This window comes from Bos javanicus, chromosome 4 (genome assembly GCF_032452875.1).
Source record: "Bos javanicus breed banteng chromosome 4, ARS-OSU_banteng_1.0, whole genome shotgun sequence".
Classification (NCBI taxonomy): domain Eukaryota; kingdom Metazoa; phylum Chordata; class Mammalia; order Artiodactyla; family Bovidae; genus Bos; species Bos javanicus.
In genome coordinates, this window is record NC_083871.1 from 26,119,712 (window position 1) to 26,138,112 (window position 18,401).

General features: G+C 37.3%; 1 long non-coding RNA gene across 1 annotated transcript in view; it reads left to right on the forward strand.

The window, feature by feature from the left end:
• The first annotated feature begins 820 nt into the window (after positions 1 to 820).
• Positions 821 to 18,401, forward strand: part of LOC133245912 (uncharacterized) — a 52,746-nt gene continuing 35,165 nt past the window's right edge. Inside the window, exon 1 of the long non-coding RNA XR_009735812.1 lies at positions 821 to 909. This is a non-coding gene — a long non-coding RNA (uncharacterized LOC133245912). The remainder of the gene's footprint in view (positions 910 to 18,401) is intronic.

Here is an 18,401-nt window from a genome sequence, read left to right on the forward strand (position 1 = left end):
GAAGTCAGGCAAGTTGATTCCTCCAGTTCCATTCTTCTTTCTCAAGATAGCTTTGGCTATTCGAGGTCTTTTGTATTTCCATACAAATTGTGAAATTATTTGTTCTAGCTCTGTGAAGAATACTGTTGGTAGCTTGATAGGGATTGCATTAAATCTATAGATTGCTTTGGGTAGTATAGTCATTTTCACTATATTGATTCTTCCAATCCATGAACATGGTATATTTCTCCATCTGTTAGTGTCCTCTTTGATTTCTTTCATCAGTGTTTTATAGTTTTCTATATATAGGTCTTTAGTTTCTTTAGGTAGATATATTCCTAAGTATTTTATTCTTTTCTTTGCAATGGTGAATGGAATTGTTTCCTTAATATCTCTTTCTATTTTCTCATTATTAGTGTATAGGAATGCAAGGGATTTCTGTGTGTTGATTTTATATCCTGCAACTTTACTATATTCATTGATTAGCTCTAGTAATTTTCTGGTGGAGTCTTTAGGGTTTTCTATGTAGAGGATCATGTCATATGCAAACAGTGAGAGTTTATAGCAGGCAAGGAACTAGCAGCTTTTCAGAATCTTCTAAAAATTATATGTGTTGTAGATATTTTACATAGGTTTTCTCCTACTTAATCATCATCTGTGGTACACGGCTCAAAGTATGGATGAGAATACTCAAACTCAGAGAGAAAATATAGAAACTCAATGTCAAGCAAGTCTAGAATTTAAGCATAGATACCTCTGAATCCAAACTTAAATGTGTTCTATATCTTACATCACCTCCCTGACATTCTGATTTAAGATCCTTCCTCAGTTCCATGTTTCTATGATACATAGATTGGCTGGAATCTGCTCTGCCAGTTATGCTCTGAGAGAAGACCCTGAAGTAGGTGAAGTTTCCCTTAGGATATGGAGGTGAAAACTCATTTCCAATCAATCTAAAGAGAAAAGGTTGTGTGACTTCTTATTTATTTATTGGGGTAGAGTTGCTTTACAATGTTGTGCTAGTTTCTGCTGTACAGCAAAATGAATTAGCTATATGTGTACATATATCCGCTCCTTCTTGGACCTGCCTCCCACCCACCCCTCATCCCACCCATCTAGGTTACCACAGAGCACTGAGCTGAGCTCTCTGTGCTACCCTGCAGGTTCCCACTAGCTATGTATTTAACACATGCTAGTGTATATGTGTCGATCCTAATCTCCCAGTTCATCCTGCCCTGCTTCCCCGCCCTGTGTCTATTCCTGCCCTGCAAATAGGTTCATCTGTACCTTTTTTCTAGGTCCAACATATATGTATTAATATATGATACTTGTTTTTTTCTTCCTGACTTATTTCCCTCTGTATGACAGACTCTAGGTCCATCCTCATCAAACTATGTTACAAATTTCTCTCCTTTTTAATGACTGAGTAATATTTCATTGTATATATGTACCACATCTTCTTCATCCATTCATCTGTATAGTCATTATGGAGGTTCCTTAAAAAAATAAAAATAGAACTACCATGTAACCCAGAAATCCCACTACTGGGCATGGACCTTGAGAAAACCATAATCAGAAATGTTCATTGCATCCCAGTGTTCCTTGCAACACTATTTATAACAGTCAGGACATAGAAATGACCTAAATGTCCACAGACAGATGAAAAGATCACGTGACTTCTGTTTGAAGAAGATTTAAGAGAAAATGTCTTATCTGATTTTATGTGTGTCTGTGGATGAGTGGTCTTAATTTGGCAGCCCCAGGCTGACTTCAGACTCCATAGAAACTTAGCTTGGCTCACAATATTTAAAAAAACACTAATTAGTTGCTAACCTTTAAAAGTCAAAATATTTTACATAAAAACCTGGATTCCTGACTTGTAGAAAAGTTGGAAGATCCAGTAACACTAGGGTGGTGTTTCCATGTGACAACGCTTAGCTGGAGTTGTGTGTGGCTGCCTCTGCCTTGCCATCTCCAGTATGCCTCCTCAGCCGCTTCCACTCGTTTTCTTTTCTGACCTTTTCCTGTCAGGGATTTGAGAAGTTCATTACCTTTGTGTGGATACTTTTCTTTGACAGTGATTTAAGATGATTACACAGAACAGATTGTCATCTGGCTGTATTGTTTGATGTGTGTTCCTTATTTCTAAGTATGATTTGGTGAGCTCTAGAGATGCTTTATTTACCACAGTGTCTCTTAAGAATACCTGTCAACTTCTTTAGAGCAACTCAGAGATGAGCCAGGTTCTCTCCACCGTCTGGTACATGGAGTTGGGTTGTTTCAAAGTCTGGGAGGTTTTTGATGTAGTTAAGTCTGCCCAGTGGGCTTTGAGCCCAGTTGCAATGTGGTCCAGCAAGGTAACTCTTGCAGTGGTGGTGTTTTGCCAAAGCAGTCCTTCTCTCTTGGGTGTGTGCATGCTCAGTCGCTTCAGTCATGTCCGACTCTTTGAGACCCCATGGACTGTAGCCCATCAGGCTCCTCTGTCCATGGGATTCTCCAGGAAAGAATACTGGAGTGGATAGCCAGACCCTCTTCCAGGGGATCTTCCTGACCCAGGGATCAAACTGGTGTCTCTTATGTCTCCTCCATCAGCAGGCGTGTTCTTTACCACTAGCTCCACATATTTTTTTCACTGATTATAGTTTTCCTTATATCTTTTCTAAAAGGGATATAACAGTGGTAGTAATGGAGGGATTCTAGATATAACTATATAAGATGTGAGGGAAAAAAATAAGTCTGTGTCCTGAGAGAGTACATTACTATACTCTGTAAAGTCCAGAGGGAAAGCTTCAATAAATATTGATAATGATGACCATGAGCTAAGCATTCTCTGGAATAGCCAATTAACTCTAATATAGTTAGAACAAAACTCAAAGGCTTATTAAAGGCATCCAGCCAGCCCTTTAAAATGGCTCTTGTGGGAAGAGGTTACAGGGTAGGTGAGATTTAAGGACTTGTTAGATCTTTGTGCTCCAAGAGTATGACAAATAGTTCATCTGCCTTCACCTAATGAACAGGTCAAGTTGTGAATTCCATGTGTATTACCGATAATAATCCCAATCTATAGTGTTATACATTTTGGTTTTCTTTTATAGCTGCTGAAATTGTGGTAATGCAACAGCTAAAGATGGTCTGTTGTACACATTTTAAGCTCAACTGTTTTTTAGTCATTAAATTCAGCGGTGTTTTTCATACCATTTTCACAGCTTAGATACTATCATTCTGTTAAGACAACCACTTTCAAACTGTGCTGTTCACAACTTTCTATGGTCTGGTTTTAAGCCACCAGTCTTAATTTTAGTAGAAACCTACTCCCTCTATGAGCGACAAAATGCATCATGATGCCTTCATGTCTATCTCAGAAATTTTGCTTTCTGATGTGTGGAATTCTTCTTTGACCCTCTATCATATAAATCTAAGAACTTCTTGACCTTCTTCACAGATTGACCCTACATGGATGGCCCCAACTATGTAATTAAGAAGGGTGGATACTATGTAGTGGTCAAGGGCCTGGGCTCTGAAGCAAACTTCCTAGATTCACGTCTCATTTCTACCAGTTGCTGGCTATGTTTGGCAGGTTAACTAATCAATCTTCAGATTTTCTTTGACAAAGTAAAAATAAGAATACATACTTCATAGATTTCTTGGAAAGATTCAATCTAATAGGGAATGTAAAAGAGAAAAACATTATCTTAAGTCTCCAATTTATTGTTACCAATACCAATATAGTTAACCAATATTACCATTACAGAGCCTGTAATGCATCCCATTATACCAGTCAAATTATTGATTACAAGCAACAGAAACAGATTCTAGTTAATTGATGCAGAACTATATTGGGTAGTTCACGTAATCAACAGAATGTATTGACAGAAAGGCTTAAAAATGGAGATTGAAATAAGAAAGGCTAGATAGCAGGAAGCTCAGGCAAAGGTGTGCAGAACAGTCAGGTGAGAAAATCATGGCTGAGCACTGTTGTACCTGAACATTGTAAAGTACTACCGTTGGTAAATTCAATCTCACTCGGACTCTGTCTCTCTTTCATCAGATATTCCATGTCAGAGTTCTAGGTAGAAGTATTTAGTGAATCTCTGCCACATTCCCAGCCATAGCTATTTATCACGGGCTCAGGAGAGAAAATATCTCATCCCTTTACCTCCCACCAAAAAGGAGCATATCCACAAATAGAATGGAGTTCAGATGTTGGAAGTTAAACAGTGTTCTGATAAACAGTGATGCCCTTTATTATTCTGATTATTTTTCACGTGGGCTTCCCTTGTGGCTCAGCTGGTAAAGTGTCTGCTTGCAATACAGGAGACCTGGGTTCGATCCCTGGGTTGGAAAGATCCCCTAGAGAAGGGAAAGGCTACCCACTCCAGTATTCAGGTGTGGAGAATTCCATGGACTGTATAGTCCATGGGGTCACAAAGAGTCAGACACAACTGAGCAACTTGCACTCTACATTTTCACATTGGTCTATAAATTCTTCAAAGGAAGAGCCCAAGTATATCTCCCAGATCTCATCATATAATAGATTCTCAATAAATACATTTTAACCCATAATTTAAAATTTGGCAGACTTGTTTTCAGAATTTATTGCTTTTCATGCTCTGTTTAGTGAACCAATGAATTGTGAGAGTTTTATCGAGTTATCAAACGTATGTAAAGTTGCCATAAGGTGATAACATAATGGTGAGAGAAAACTAGAATATCCTTTTAAGCTAAATAGATCATCTCTTTTGATATGAACCCCTGTAAGGTAGAGAGTCAAAATGAGAGGGTTGTGGCTTTTGGGAGCATTAAATCCTGCATTGTATGAAGGATTTGCAAGAAAAATCATGATAGAAACTCTACAGGCAAGTAAGACTTATTAATATTGTTTAAAAAATTCATGCCATAAAAGTAACATGACTATTATAGTAAACTTTTCAGGTACAGAAAAACAACACAAAAGAAAAAATTTTCCTACTGTTATTCAGTGCAAGTATATATGTTTTTACATTTGTTTATATATGTGTGTGTATGTATATATTTGTATGCTGTCATGTATGGGACAGCATGTGGTTAGAACCACAACTTTACAACAAATACACCCATAAAAACATAGTTGTTGTTAAAAAAACTGTTACAAAAATGTGCTTTTATATACAGTAGTGTTTATTAATGTGCTTGTATAATTGTTTTCTTAAAAATGAAGATTCTTGTTATCAAAGAAATACTTATTAAAGTAGGAAATACAATAAAAGGAGTGTAAGACATGCAAAATCTCAGCAACCCAGAAATAAGCATTGTTGATATCTTGCTGAATGACCTTTAAAAATCTTTTCTTTATATACGTATATATATATGCAGAAATATACATTTTTGAAAAGTAGATTATGCATATTTAAAATATTATGTATTCCATATGATCTGTAACCTACTTTTAAAGCACAACAATTGATTTTCAGAAATATATAATCTTGGACACTTAATTTTGTATTGCCTTTTGTTTTTATAAGCAATACTTCAATGAACAACTTATAGTTTAGTCTTCAGGCATATCCTTAATTATTTCCTTAGGACATATTCCTAGAGATATAGTTAACTGATGTAAAAGTTATATATATTTTTATGATTTTGGATAATGAGTTGCTTTCCAGGATTGTATACCAATTTGAAATTATAAAGCAAGAGATGAGTGTGCATTCTCCTGAAACTGAATATTGCTCTAACTTTATTTTTTTTTTTTTTTTGCTCTAACTTTAAATAAGAGAATTATTTTGGCTTATCACATATTGTAAAATATTCTCATGTGATTAAACATTCTAATTACAGAGGTTGATTAAAAGACGAGTATATTTCATCTTGTGAAACAACATAGTGACATGTTACTTAATGTCTGCCTATGTTTATGAATATTTTCTTAGGAAAATTTCCAAGTAGTCGTGTGTCTGGAAAGAGCATATGTTATCATCCGGCCTCACCCTCATTGTTCTATGCCCCCCCGACCCCCCCACACACATGAAGCTGATTTGTCCCTGACGCTTTGCACTTACTTTGCTGATCTGTTTATGACTGGCTCCTCATTCAGGTCTCTGTTTAAATACTCTTACTTCAGAGAAGGCTTCTGTGATATGGCTGCTCAAAGTGGACTGTGATAATCATGATTGCCCTCCACCAGGACTTCTGGTTCTCATCCTGCCAGGCATTCAGTAAGATTGCCTTTCCCTGCCTCCTCAAAGTTCATTGCAGCCATGTGACCTGCTTTGGTCAATGAAATGTGACAGCATATGACCTGACTCTCCTGGTGGAAACCTTTAGAAGCCAGTGTTTCTGCATATATGCATATAATTTGCTGCATATCCTTCCCCATGTCACTGCAGTCGGTGACATTTTACGTTGGAGCCTCCCTCTTGCTGCGTCCCTGAGAGAGGACAGGCAGCCGAGCCCCACCCTGAGCCATGATGATGTGTATTGAGAGGGGAAAAGAAATCCTTTTTTCTTTTTTCTTAACACAACTCAGACTTTGGGGTTATTTGTGAGTGCAGCAAACCTTGTCTGTCCTGAATAATACACACATTCCTCCTGGTTTTAGGCAATCTCAGTATTTTCTTGTTTTATAATTTTATAAGATCATCTCATTTATTCCCTTACGAGTTCTCCTTCTTCACAAAAAATCTAAAATCCCTGAGAAAGATCTTTCTCTAATCTTGTTCATTGTAATGTCTAATGCATAGTAGGTCTTTAATAAATATTTGTTGAATAAAATTAAAGAAATGGATGGAAGATTTCAGCATGTGTCCATGGAATCCTGACTAAGACAGTGTATTCCCTTTACAAAACAATTGTTCCCAGATTCCAAGTTAGCCTTTGGCATACTGAAAGAACATGCTAACTTAGAGTTCTGATGTCCAGAGAGAGGTTAAATATTTTCTCACCAAGATGTAAGAACCTTTAACCACTTTAATCATTTGGTCTTTTTTCCCCTTTAGCACTGTGAATAGTTTCCTTCTGTGTGTATGGAAAACAGGCATGATTCTAATTATTTTTGAATGTTCTATCATTAGAGATTTTTTTAAATGAAAAACACTTCAGCAAAGCCTGAAGTGTATTAAGTGAATAGACAAGTGTATTTTCCCTGGACATCCAAAGGATAAAATATGGTATTTTATTTATAATGGCTAGACTCATAAGGTGTACTCTTCCATTTTGAAACTTGAACATTCTTTTTTTTAACTGTTATGTTCCAGCTACTTTGTGGTCTGCAGATATGTATCAGTTACAAGGATGCTTTGAGTTAATGGTTTCTAAAAAGCCTTCGAACAAATGGAAAAGATATGTCTGTATTGGGTAGTTGGTCAACAGTGTCTCCCAGCAAGAAGTAATAGACTTTTAAGTTACTCCCTCAGCTGTGAGGGGCTCGACACTTGAGCCAGATGACAACATCTCTTCTTTGGTCCTAACACACACTAATTTAGGGTAACTATTTACAGCTGTATCTGTTGGTATCTTCTCAATCAGCATGTACATTCTCTTGACCAGAAATAGAAAAACACAGATGACATTGCTATGTGTTTGTATCTCCCATTGACTCTAAAGCTACTTGCTGTCTTTTCACATGTCAGGCAAACGCAAAGGATGGAGAAAGCTCTACATATGCTGAACTATAAAGTGGCCATTTGTTTGCTTGGTAACTAGAAACATATCAGCATGAATCTGCTCTTAGATGGTCCAAATACTTGGACTTGCTATCTCATGATCCAGGTTCATTGGAGCTCATTTCTTACAGAAAAAAGGCAGTACCTGGTCCTTCTGTGATTTTTTTTTTTTATAGTATTCTGGAATTCCTTCCCCTTAAATGAACTCTTTCTTGTTTTTTCAGACATGTTTCACGTTTCTTTTACCCTGTTGCATTTCTAATTTATGTTGGCACTTTGTTTTCATGTGTTGTACCATATATCAGGAATTTTCCATATTTGCTTGACTGCTCTATGGAAACAGGGTGGCAATTGTGTTAACAATTTCTCATCATTTTCTCATCATTAAGCTACTTTGGAATCCAACACAGTTTAAGTACTTTCGAGAGAATTATATGTCAGATCGGTCTGTATCAATTCATGGTGCTATTTTTCCAGTTCTGATGTGAGGTATAATAAGGAGAACTGTATAAGATGTTGGAGTGAGACAGCCCTAGATTTGACCACTGGCACATTTACTGATTATAGGTTTAAGTACGTTATTTAATCTTTGGGGACTCAATTTCCTCATCTGTTAAATTGGGTAAAAATATTTCCTGTCTCAAAGAGTTGAGATGCAGATTAAAACAGACAAAGATTTTAAATCTAGGGCCAGGCTCATAGTGAGCACTAAGAAAATGTAATTATTATCTTACTGAGAGTCATGGCACACACCTAAAAGATTAGTGTCTCAGTGACTGTTTTTTTTTTTTTTTTAAACCAGTGCACTTCGCTGCTGCTGCTGCTAAGTTGCTTCATTCGTGTCCGACTCTATGCAACCGCATAGACGGCCTCCCACCAGGCTCCCCCGTCCCTGGGATTCTCCAGGCAAAAATACTGGAGTGGGTTGCCATTTCCTTCTCCAATGCGTGAAAGTGAAAAGTGAAAGTGAAGTCGCTCAGTCGTGTCCGACTCTTAGCGACCCCATGGACTGCAGCCTACCAGGCTCTTCCGTCCATGGGATTTTCCAGGCAAGAGTACTGGAGTGGGGTGCCATTGCCTTCTCCGCAGTGCACTTTACCAGTGCTTTAACTAAAGCTGTTTAGTAAAAGTGGTATTTTAGGTAGATTCCAATGGATAGCTAAATAAAATTCATTCTAAAGAAATAAGGCATAATACCAACAGATATTTGTTATTAAAATAATAATAGTAAAGAACCTTATATAGTACCATGTACTTAATAAAAAATGTTGTACTTGCATGTTGTTATAGAACCCTTGTAAATCATAAGTTTATTTGAAAGAAGAGCATTTCAGGCAGGGGTGCAGTCAGTTGCCAAGGTCCTAAGGGAAACCATGCCTGGGATGTTCAGTGACATCCAGAAGGCCCATGTGGCCAGAGAAGAGTGACTGAAGAAAAGAAAAAAAGGAGTCAGTGGTGAGTGAGGAACCCAGAGGCCAGACGATGTAGGTCATGGTTAAGTCTTTGTCTTTGCTTTGGGTGAAATGGGGGAGCCATTGCAGGAATGACATAGAGACATTTCTATTGTGTAGAGTGGCCACGGTCACTCTGGCTGCTGTCTTTCAGTCTGAAAGTGAGGCCTGGGTAAAAGCAAGGAGATCAGTTAAGTGGCAGAAAAGTAGCTCAGATCTGGTCAAACTGTGGGTCTAGTTTAAAGCTAGAGGCAACAGGATTTTCTGCCAGACTGGATGTGAAGCTCTGATAGAAAGCAAGAGCCAGGACAACTCAGGTTTTTGGCCCAAGTCACTGAGGGATGGAGTTGTCATTTTAAAGGAAAGTTGAAGCAGTTTACAGGGGAAACATCAGAAATTCAAAATATCAGTTAGGTGAAGTTTAAAAAGTCTGTCAGGCATCTGAGAGTGTGGCTATGTCAATATTCAATATGAAAGAATGGAAGCTTATTTGTCTGAGAAGACAAATAAATACAGCCCTAAGTAGCAAATCATTACCTGAAGGGAAGAAACCAGTTCAGCAGCTCACTCATTGTGAGTGATGATTATTCTGTAAAATCAAGTACTGAGTGTTATTCTGTAAAAATTATCAAAGAGAATTCTTCACTTACTTTTCTGATTTACTGTCAACTGTAGGACCAACTGTGCTCTCAGGCACAGAGGGAGATCTTCCCATCACTTGATAGCACAGCACGTGTACAAGCCTCCTGAAACTGTGCACATCAGTTTCAAAGGTCTCATACATGTGCCTGCAAGAAACATAAAAATTCTTTTTAGGATATGCACAGGTGGAAGAAATGGTCTGGAGTTAGACAGTGCATAGATTTCCCAGATCACAGAAGACCGAACTACAGATTTCTGATACACATGTTTGGGGCTATTGATAATAAAATAATTGACTCTCTGCCATTTTGCTAGGGGAAGGGAAAGCAATGCCGATTTACATGTACAGTACAGGTCTTCAGTCTGAATGGGACATGTATATTCCCATAGAGTGAATTGGGGCTTGTCTGGTAGTAAATTTTCATATGCTATTTATAACTTAACTGCTAATAGTTTATAACCATCAAGGTAAAATCAAAATACATAAATGACTAGTACTGTACCTAAGCTTGTGTTTTATCATTATGAGAACAATGAAGAATCTGGGATTACTCATTCAAATACTCCCTGGCACATTCAACCTGAGAGGAAGGCAGTTTGACCAGTTTGGAAGATGGTTAGAAGGCAGTTGTGTCAACAAAGACAAGGTGGGATGGCTATGTCTTGGAAGGTTAGATGTCCTATTTCTTAAAGGATTTGGATTTAATTCAGTGGGCAATGGAAGTCATAGATACTTTTCAGTTGAGGATTGATAGGGTTCATTATAGAATCTTAAGATGATATATTTACACATGAAGAATATTTTGGGAAATGAGCTTCTTAATATATAATTATAGTAATTTTTATAAGTTATCTATCTTTGTTGAAAAGATAATTTAAATAACATTTAAATATATAACTACTGTTAAATATATCTTTTATTTATTAATGAAACTCAATATCTGTCTCCAGAAACTTAGATCCATATTCTTAGATGTTATACTTAGATGCTTTATTTCCCTCAAATATCTGAAACTAAGTTTATACTTTTTCCTATAAACATGTACTCCTTTTCAGCCTCTGTTTCTCTTTATATGGTGTCTCCTTCCTATCCCAAGAAGACTGATGATAAAATAAAAATAAGCTTTTTATCATCACTGTTTCCTACCCTATTCATTCAGATAGTAATCTTTAAAAAAATTATTTTCCCTAAATAGTCAAATATTTGAGTATTGTCTGTCCCCATTCTAGCACTTTACTATAGATTTTGCCACATAACATGCAAAGAACTTCCACAGCCTTTCCTGAAATAGCCTTTAACTACTCTGCCCAACGAATCTTTATGCCCGTGGTTATAACAGAGTAGTGTCATGGAAGGAACACAGATCTGGAAAGGCAGGTAAAATCCTAATCTATTTACTGGATATGTGAGCTTGGCACATTTCTTAACATGTCTGATTCTTAGCTTCTTTGTGTGTTAAGACATAATGCTTCATTCATAGGATTATTATGAGAATTAAAGAAGAGAATGTGTAAGAGCATCCCTTGCATCTGACGGACCGTCATGGAATGGTAGCTGCACGTAATTTCATCCTTTTCTCTCCAGGTTCCAGATGACTCCCTTTGTGTAATAAATTCTTCTCTAATTTTCACTGGTAATTCTCCTCCTTGTGCACAATGGCGGATTACGCTTTTTGTCCTCTTGTGATTAGCAAGGCTGTCTCACTTTTGAGACATGGCATTTTGGATAAGACCCCCCCCCCCCCCAAATAGTCCCTTCGTCTGGCATGTGTGTGGCTAAAGAGCCCTCTTATTGGGATGGTGGAGCCACAAGATCAAAGCAGACCAGATGGCTGAGTCAGAGGAGAGTTGCCCTGGAGTGTCTCTTGCACCTACTGTGCATTTGATGTGAGCAGGATATAAACTTGTCATGTTAAGCCACTGGTTAACATGTTCAGTGTTAACACTGGTTAACATGGTTCAGGATTCATTGTTACCACAGTATAGCTTAATCTAGCATAGTAAAACCCTGGAATCTTTCTATTTTCTGGCCTCACTGTAGCTATCTAATCTTATTTGTTAATTCCTCTTGGACTTTGTGAAATTTGTCTCTATTTGCAAGTTATCTCATTGGTTTATACTTCTGTACGTTTGCACATGTTTTTCTCTTTCCTCCCTCATATCCACCTAGAACACATATCACCCATGTCTCACAGCCATGCTTTCTAGACGTCACACTTACGGACCAATGTATGCCCTTCAGTGTAAATGCTAAACGCATGAGGGTTCTAGTTGCTCTGTTTCCTAAGCCTAGAGAGTTCCATCTGAGCAGCCTGTGTCTTCTGCCTGTTTTGCCAGTCCTAGGAGCTGGTTTCCCTGTCCCGAATGTCTCTTCCTTCTAGTTTAGACTCAAATACTACAGGGCTTATCTCTTGAAAGCATTCCTCTGATCATGGGTCTTCCCAGTTCAGAACTTACTCCTAACAGTCCTTTAGGGAAAGGCTTAAAGAATACATTTAGATTTTAACTTGACAGTTGAGAACTTGAAGGCCAACCCCAGATTCTCCTTGTACTCTTTTATGTAAACATAACACGAACTCTCCTAAGTTTCATGATTTTGTCTATGCTGTTGACTAGGCTGAAATGCACCAATTTCAGCCTGTGTTTCCAAAATACACTAACCAGGATGGAAAAGATTGATAAATGAGATTATGTTAAAGTTAAAACTGTCTCTTCACCAAAAGACCCCATTAAGAGAATGAAGAGCCAACTCTTAGACCCTGAAAATCCATCTATAATATAAAAGGGTGTATTTTTACTCTCTGTAAAGAATCCCTACAAAAAAATAAGAAAAAGTACAATTCAAAACAATTTAGGCAAAATACCTAAACAGCCAACTCAGAAAGAAAAGACTCCAAATGACCTATAAATATATCAAGAAAAATGCTCAACTTTACTAGTGATCAGGGAAACACAAATGAAAACCACAATGAGAAACCACTACATGCTCACAAGATTGTTTATAATTTTAAAATCTGACACCACTAAATATCAATAAGGAGGTGTAACCATGGAAGAACTTGCCCAGCAGGTAAAAAAGAACATTATTACAGCCTCTTGGTATAAAATTAGCATTATCTTGTAAGGTTAAATATAACTTTGATAACCCAGCAATTGAATACTTAAAGGTGATTATGTGGGCCAGGATTCAAACACAAAAGTGTTCAAAGTAGTATTGTTCCTAATAGCCAAAAATCTGGAAACAACTCAAAAACACATCAAAGAAAGAGTGAATTAATAAATGATATATTTATTTAATGGAATACAGTACTGAAAGTAAATGAAGTCCCATGGATTTCACGGGTGAATTGTAAAACCACAGCACTGAGCAGAAGAGGTCACAAAGAGAAGAATGCATACTGCCAGTTTCCAATTTAAAAAAATCCCAAACCAGGCAAAATGAAAATATATTGTTTAGAGCAAAACTATATATATATATGTATGTATATATATATATATGCTTAGTTGCTCAGTTGTGTCCAACTCTTTGCAACCCTTTGGACTGTAGCACACCAGACTCCACTGTCCATGGGATTTTTGAGGCAAAAATACTTGAGTGGGTTGTCTCTCTTGTGTCTCCTGCATTGCCAGCCACCTGCTGAGCCACTGGGGAAGCCCTCATTAATGTATATGTATAAAGCAAAGCAAAAATGTGACTGCCATCATATTTAATAGAGAAGTTATCTCTAAGGTAGGGATAAAGAAATGAACATAAAAGTTAATTATGAGGAAGGAAGGTAGTTACATGATATTTGCTTTAATTTTTTATTTTATACCCTTTTATGTTGGTGTTATTATTTGACAGTAAAATTTTAAATTTTATGCATTCTTCAGTACCTTCTTCTCCATAAATCCATTCCAATCACCCTATTCTATAAGTTTTCTTTCTCTTCTGAGCATTAAGAGCCATTATCTGTTAGAATCAATTAGGCATTGACTTATGACCTCGTGTCAATGGTTATCTTGAAGAAGTAGGTACCTATTTTTCAGCGGCTCACACAGTGTTTTATTATAGATCATCTCTCCATGCAGCCCATAAACCACATTGCAATGTTTTACACAGACACAGTATCGAGTTTTTTTGTTCACAATAGTAAGAGATCTTTGTGTGCTGTGCTCAGTTGCTTTAGCTGTGACCGACTCTTTGCGACCCTCTGGACTGTACCCTGCTAGGCTCCTCTGCCTATGAGGATTCTCCAGGCAAGAATACTGGAGTGGGTTGCCGTGCCCTCCTCTAAGGGATCTTCCTGACCTAGGGATTGAACTTGTGTCTCTTATGTGTCCTGCACTAGCAGATGGGTTCTTCACCTCTAGCACCACCTGGGAAGCCCAAGAGATCTATCTACGGTATTTCATACATAATTATAGATAATTACAAATCTAGAGAATACATTATTCAAATATTATTTCTGGAAAGTTCAAATGGTCTTTTATTATAGATGGCAATATTGTGTACTGGAAAGAATATTATAATGGTAATGAAGAAGTTTGAGTTCTAGTTCTTCCTTTGCTAGTTTTGTCTTAACTAAGCCATTTAAGTTTTCTAAGTATTGAGCTCCTCATGTGGTATTTGGGGTAAATTCTATTTTCTGGTTCTCATAGTCTGAATCTTTAACTACCATTGTATGAAAGGAGCCTGGGACCAGTGTGCAGAGTCTCTTAAACAAATAATATCAGACAGTCCAGAGGTTGTAAGGGAGAATTTTGGGGAAAAAATAGACCTCTTATTCCTTGAACAGTTTAAACATTTTTTTTAAACTGAAGGAAAGCTCAGTAAGTTTAAAATAAAAAGACTATAAAACTATAAAAATAGAGGAAACAATTGTAATATCCAACAGCAAACCACTTTTTTTTTTTTAAAGAATGAGAAGATGAGTCACCAACTGACTTTGTGACCAAAAATCATAGAGGAAATTCAGAAACAGAAGCTGAATTGAGAGAACTGAAACAACCATCAAAGAAATAAAGAAATACATGTATGTTTTGCATAGACAAGGATGTTTTTATTCAGTTGTCTCAGTTTTTGCCATTTTATTTTGAAAATCTGTTTGGACAAAAATAATGTATTTAAATTTAAGTGGTAATTATTATAGATGATTGGTAAGTAATTTGAGCAGTTATGAAATCATAATCTCTCAACAGATAGAAACTTTGAAGATTGTTTATTCCTATGTTTGTTTAGTTGCTAAGTCATGTCCGACTCTTTTGCAACCCCATGGACTATAGCCCGCCAGGCTCCTCTCTCCATAGGATTTCCCAGGCAAGAAGACTGCAGTGGGTTTGCCATTTCCTTTTCCTTATTATTCCTGATACCCAACCATTAAATATGCCTGAATCAGTTTATAAAATATCTGCTAAGTAGTCGTCTAAGCGTATTCTTGACTCTCTCTAGGAGCTACGAATATGTATTAAGATTGATATCTTAGAACCGTCTGCTGTTGCAATATTGGTTTCAAAGACTGTCATTGTATTTCCACATATGGGGCTGCTTATATTGAAAGATTTTTTTACAATACCTCATGAATGATAGAATTTTTGTTTCTTTTACATCATAATATATATACATCTGATTCTCCATTTGATTTACTGTTACAACACTTCTAAGAAATAATACTTTCTGAGGGTGGGATTACAAGCTTATATTTCAAATAGTAGCTTATGTTTCAAATAGTAGATTTTATGTGGCAAAACTCTGTCTATATAAGGGCTGAAAGAAACTGGGCCTCTCCATCTGATTGTCATTGGACAATCCTGTTTCACCTTAAATGATTGATTCGACCAGGTCACGTAAACTTATTTGACAGTTGCCTCCTCACACATGAGGACCCTTTTATATTCAAGGCTGAAATGAAGTTTCCTAGAGACAAAAAAATGTAAGGCATTATAGATCAAAAGTAAACTGCTGTCTAATACCACACAGAACACAGAGCTGCTTTAAAATTACTTCCTCTTTCTGTTTTTTCTTTGTTAGAGAGTGCCTCTATAAAGTTGGAATTTGCTATCCCAGAAAACATGTTACAACCTCAGGTGTTTTGCCACAGGAAAAAGAGCAATATTTGCTCACATAAAATCAACTGCCATTCTGTTTATAGATAAGTACTTGAAATGCATACACGTTACATGGTTTCTTATCTAGAATGACTGAAAGCAAGACAGAACTAGACAATTTTACTAGATTTGTAGAAATGTGTAGCAGAAAAGTAAGTGTGAATGCTTTATGTGCTTTCAAATTCTACTGCATCTGACACCCTAGTTCTGGCTCTACCAGTGGGGTCTGTGTCTTAAGGCAGGAAGGTCATCCCTGCAGTCACTGCACTCAGTGTGTTTCCCTTAGCTGGACAGGGAAAGGGCAACCCACTCCTGTATTATTGCCTGGAAAATCCCCGTGGACAGAGGAGCCTGGAATACTATAGTCCATGTGGTTGCAAAGATTCGGACACAACTGAGCAGCTCAGTATGCATGCATACAATGGTGCTGCACCTTCAGCTTTTCTTGGAGCTCACAGCCAAAAGATAAGTGGCTTCTTGGTTAAGCTTCTTACAATTTGTGCATTCCTTGCTTCGATGCCTTTCCTTAGTGAGAAATACGATTTTACGTATTTGTAGTCTTAAATTTTTATTTGGTTGTATCAGGTCTTAGTTGTGGCATGCGGGATCTTATTTGTGACATTGTGGCGTGTGAGCTTCTCTCTATTTGTGGCACTCAGGCTTAGTTATGGTGCATGGATTTAGGTGCCCTGTGGCATGTGGAATCTTGGCTCTCTGACCAGGGATGGAACCCATGTCCCCTGCATTAGAAGGCAGATTCTTAACCACTGGACCACCTGTGCTGTGCTTAGTTGTTCAGCTGTATCAGACTCTGCAACCCCATGGACTGTAGCCCACTAGGCTCCTCTGTCCATGGGATTCTCCAGGCAAGAATACTGGAGTGGGTTGCCATGCCCTCCTCCAGGGGATCTTCCCAACCCAGAGATGGAACCCAGGTCTCCCGCATTGCAGGAGGATCTTTACTGTCTGAGCCACCAGGGAAGCCCCAAAATACTGGAGTGGGTAGCCTATCCCTTCTCCAGCGGATCTTCTCAATCCAGGAATCCACCTCCTGAATTGCAGGTGGATTCTTCACAGCTGAGCTACCTGGGAAGCCCCCCTAAACCACGAGTGGTTAAGAATATTTGTATTTTTGACTTTGTATTTTTTGTCTTTTGGCTGTGACTTCACTTCGTTTAATAGAGCTGTGTATTCTATAGCATGCTCTTTTCTTTTATTGTTCATTTATTAATGTTATATTGAACATACATGTAAGTGGAATTAATGCTTGTTATTCTGTCCACAAAAGAGGACTGTTCTTTTTGAAGAGGCTGTTTGACAGCTTCCCAGCGAGATCACTTTTTTTTTCTAAGGGTAAAATGAAAACTTTTATTTTTTTAAATTCTTAATTGGTCTAATAGGTAACAGTTTGTTCAAAATCGTAACAAGGTATTAGAGTGTGTATGTTTACACATAAAGGTATATCATACATATACTTACATATTATATATCTATATACTATATGTCTATGTGCATACTTATATGTAATATATACATAAATTACATGCATTTATTTATTTTTAATTAATTAATTTTAATTGGAGGATAGTTACTTTACAATATTGTAATGGTTTTGCCAAACATCAGTGTGAATCGGCCGTAGGTATAACATGTGTCCCTACCATCATGAACATCCCCCCGCCTCCCTCCCCACCCTAACCCTCTGGGTTGTCCCAGAACACTGACTTTGGATGCCCTGCTTCATGCATTGAACTCACACTGGTCATCGGTTTTACATATGGTAATAATACGTTTCAACGAGATTACTTTTTATTTGACTATGAGCTGGAGACCTCTGTTTTAGCAGGATCACGTCCAAAAGCACATCTATGAAACCATGACTATCACATTCTCATTGCTCCAATAGCTTTTCAAATCTTGACCTTCTGCATACCTTGATCTTTTCGCCTCTGTCCTCTCTATTTCCTCATTGTATAGATCATTGAATAGACACAGTATGTTTCATGCAGGAAATCCTCAGGACACACAGGGTGCAGTGTAGAAACATGTTACTACCAGATTTGTCTGCAAAGCCTAACACCTAGATCACAATACAGATAACTTAAAACATAAATTCTACTGATGTTGTGTTACAAAATTTGGCCAATTTAGTGTGTTGTAAACTTTTTTTTTTTAGTCTCTGGTGATTAACTATTTTGTTTGCTAAGTTTGTGTTGTCTTTATGGCTTTCTAGCAAAGATAAATCAACTGTTTAATCTCAGCTTTGACTTCTAGTGAATGAATAGAATAAATTGCAAAATTATATAAATGTAAAACCATGGAAAAAGGCAAATAGACAAGGGAAGTGTCATTAAGGGACAATATGGAAGAGAGTTAAAGTACCTGGAAACAGCGTCATCAGGGAAGGCCTGATTGCAGTTTGGCAAGTAAATGCATCAGAAGTAATTATTTATAATGTTAAGGTAGTCCAAATAAACTGTTAGGGTATGTGTTCCTATGCAACATCTATTTCTCACAGACTCTGGTCAGGTACATATACATGCCACAGTTCTCTGGGAGAATACTGAGTATTTACTTAAGAGATAATTTTGACATAACTCTC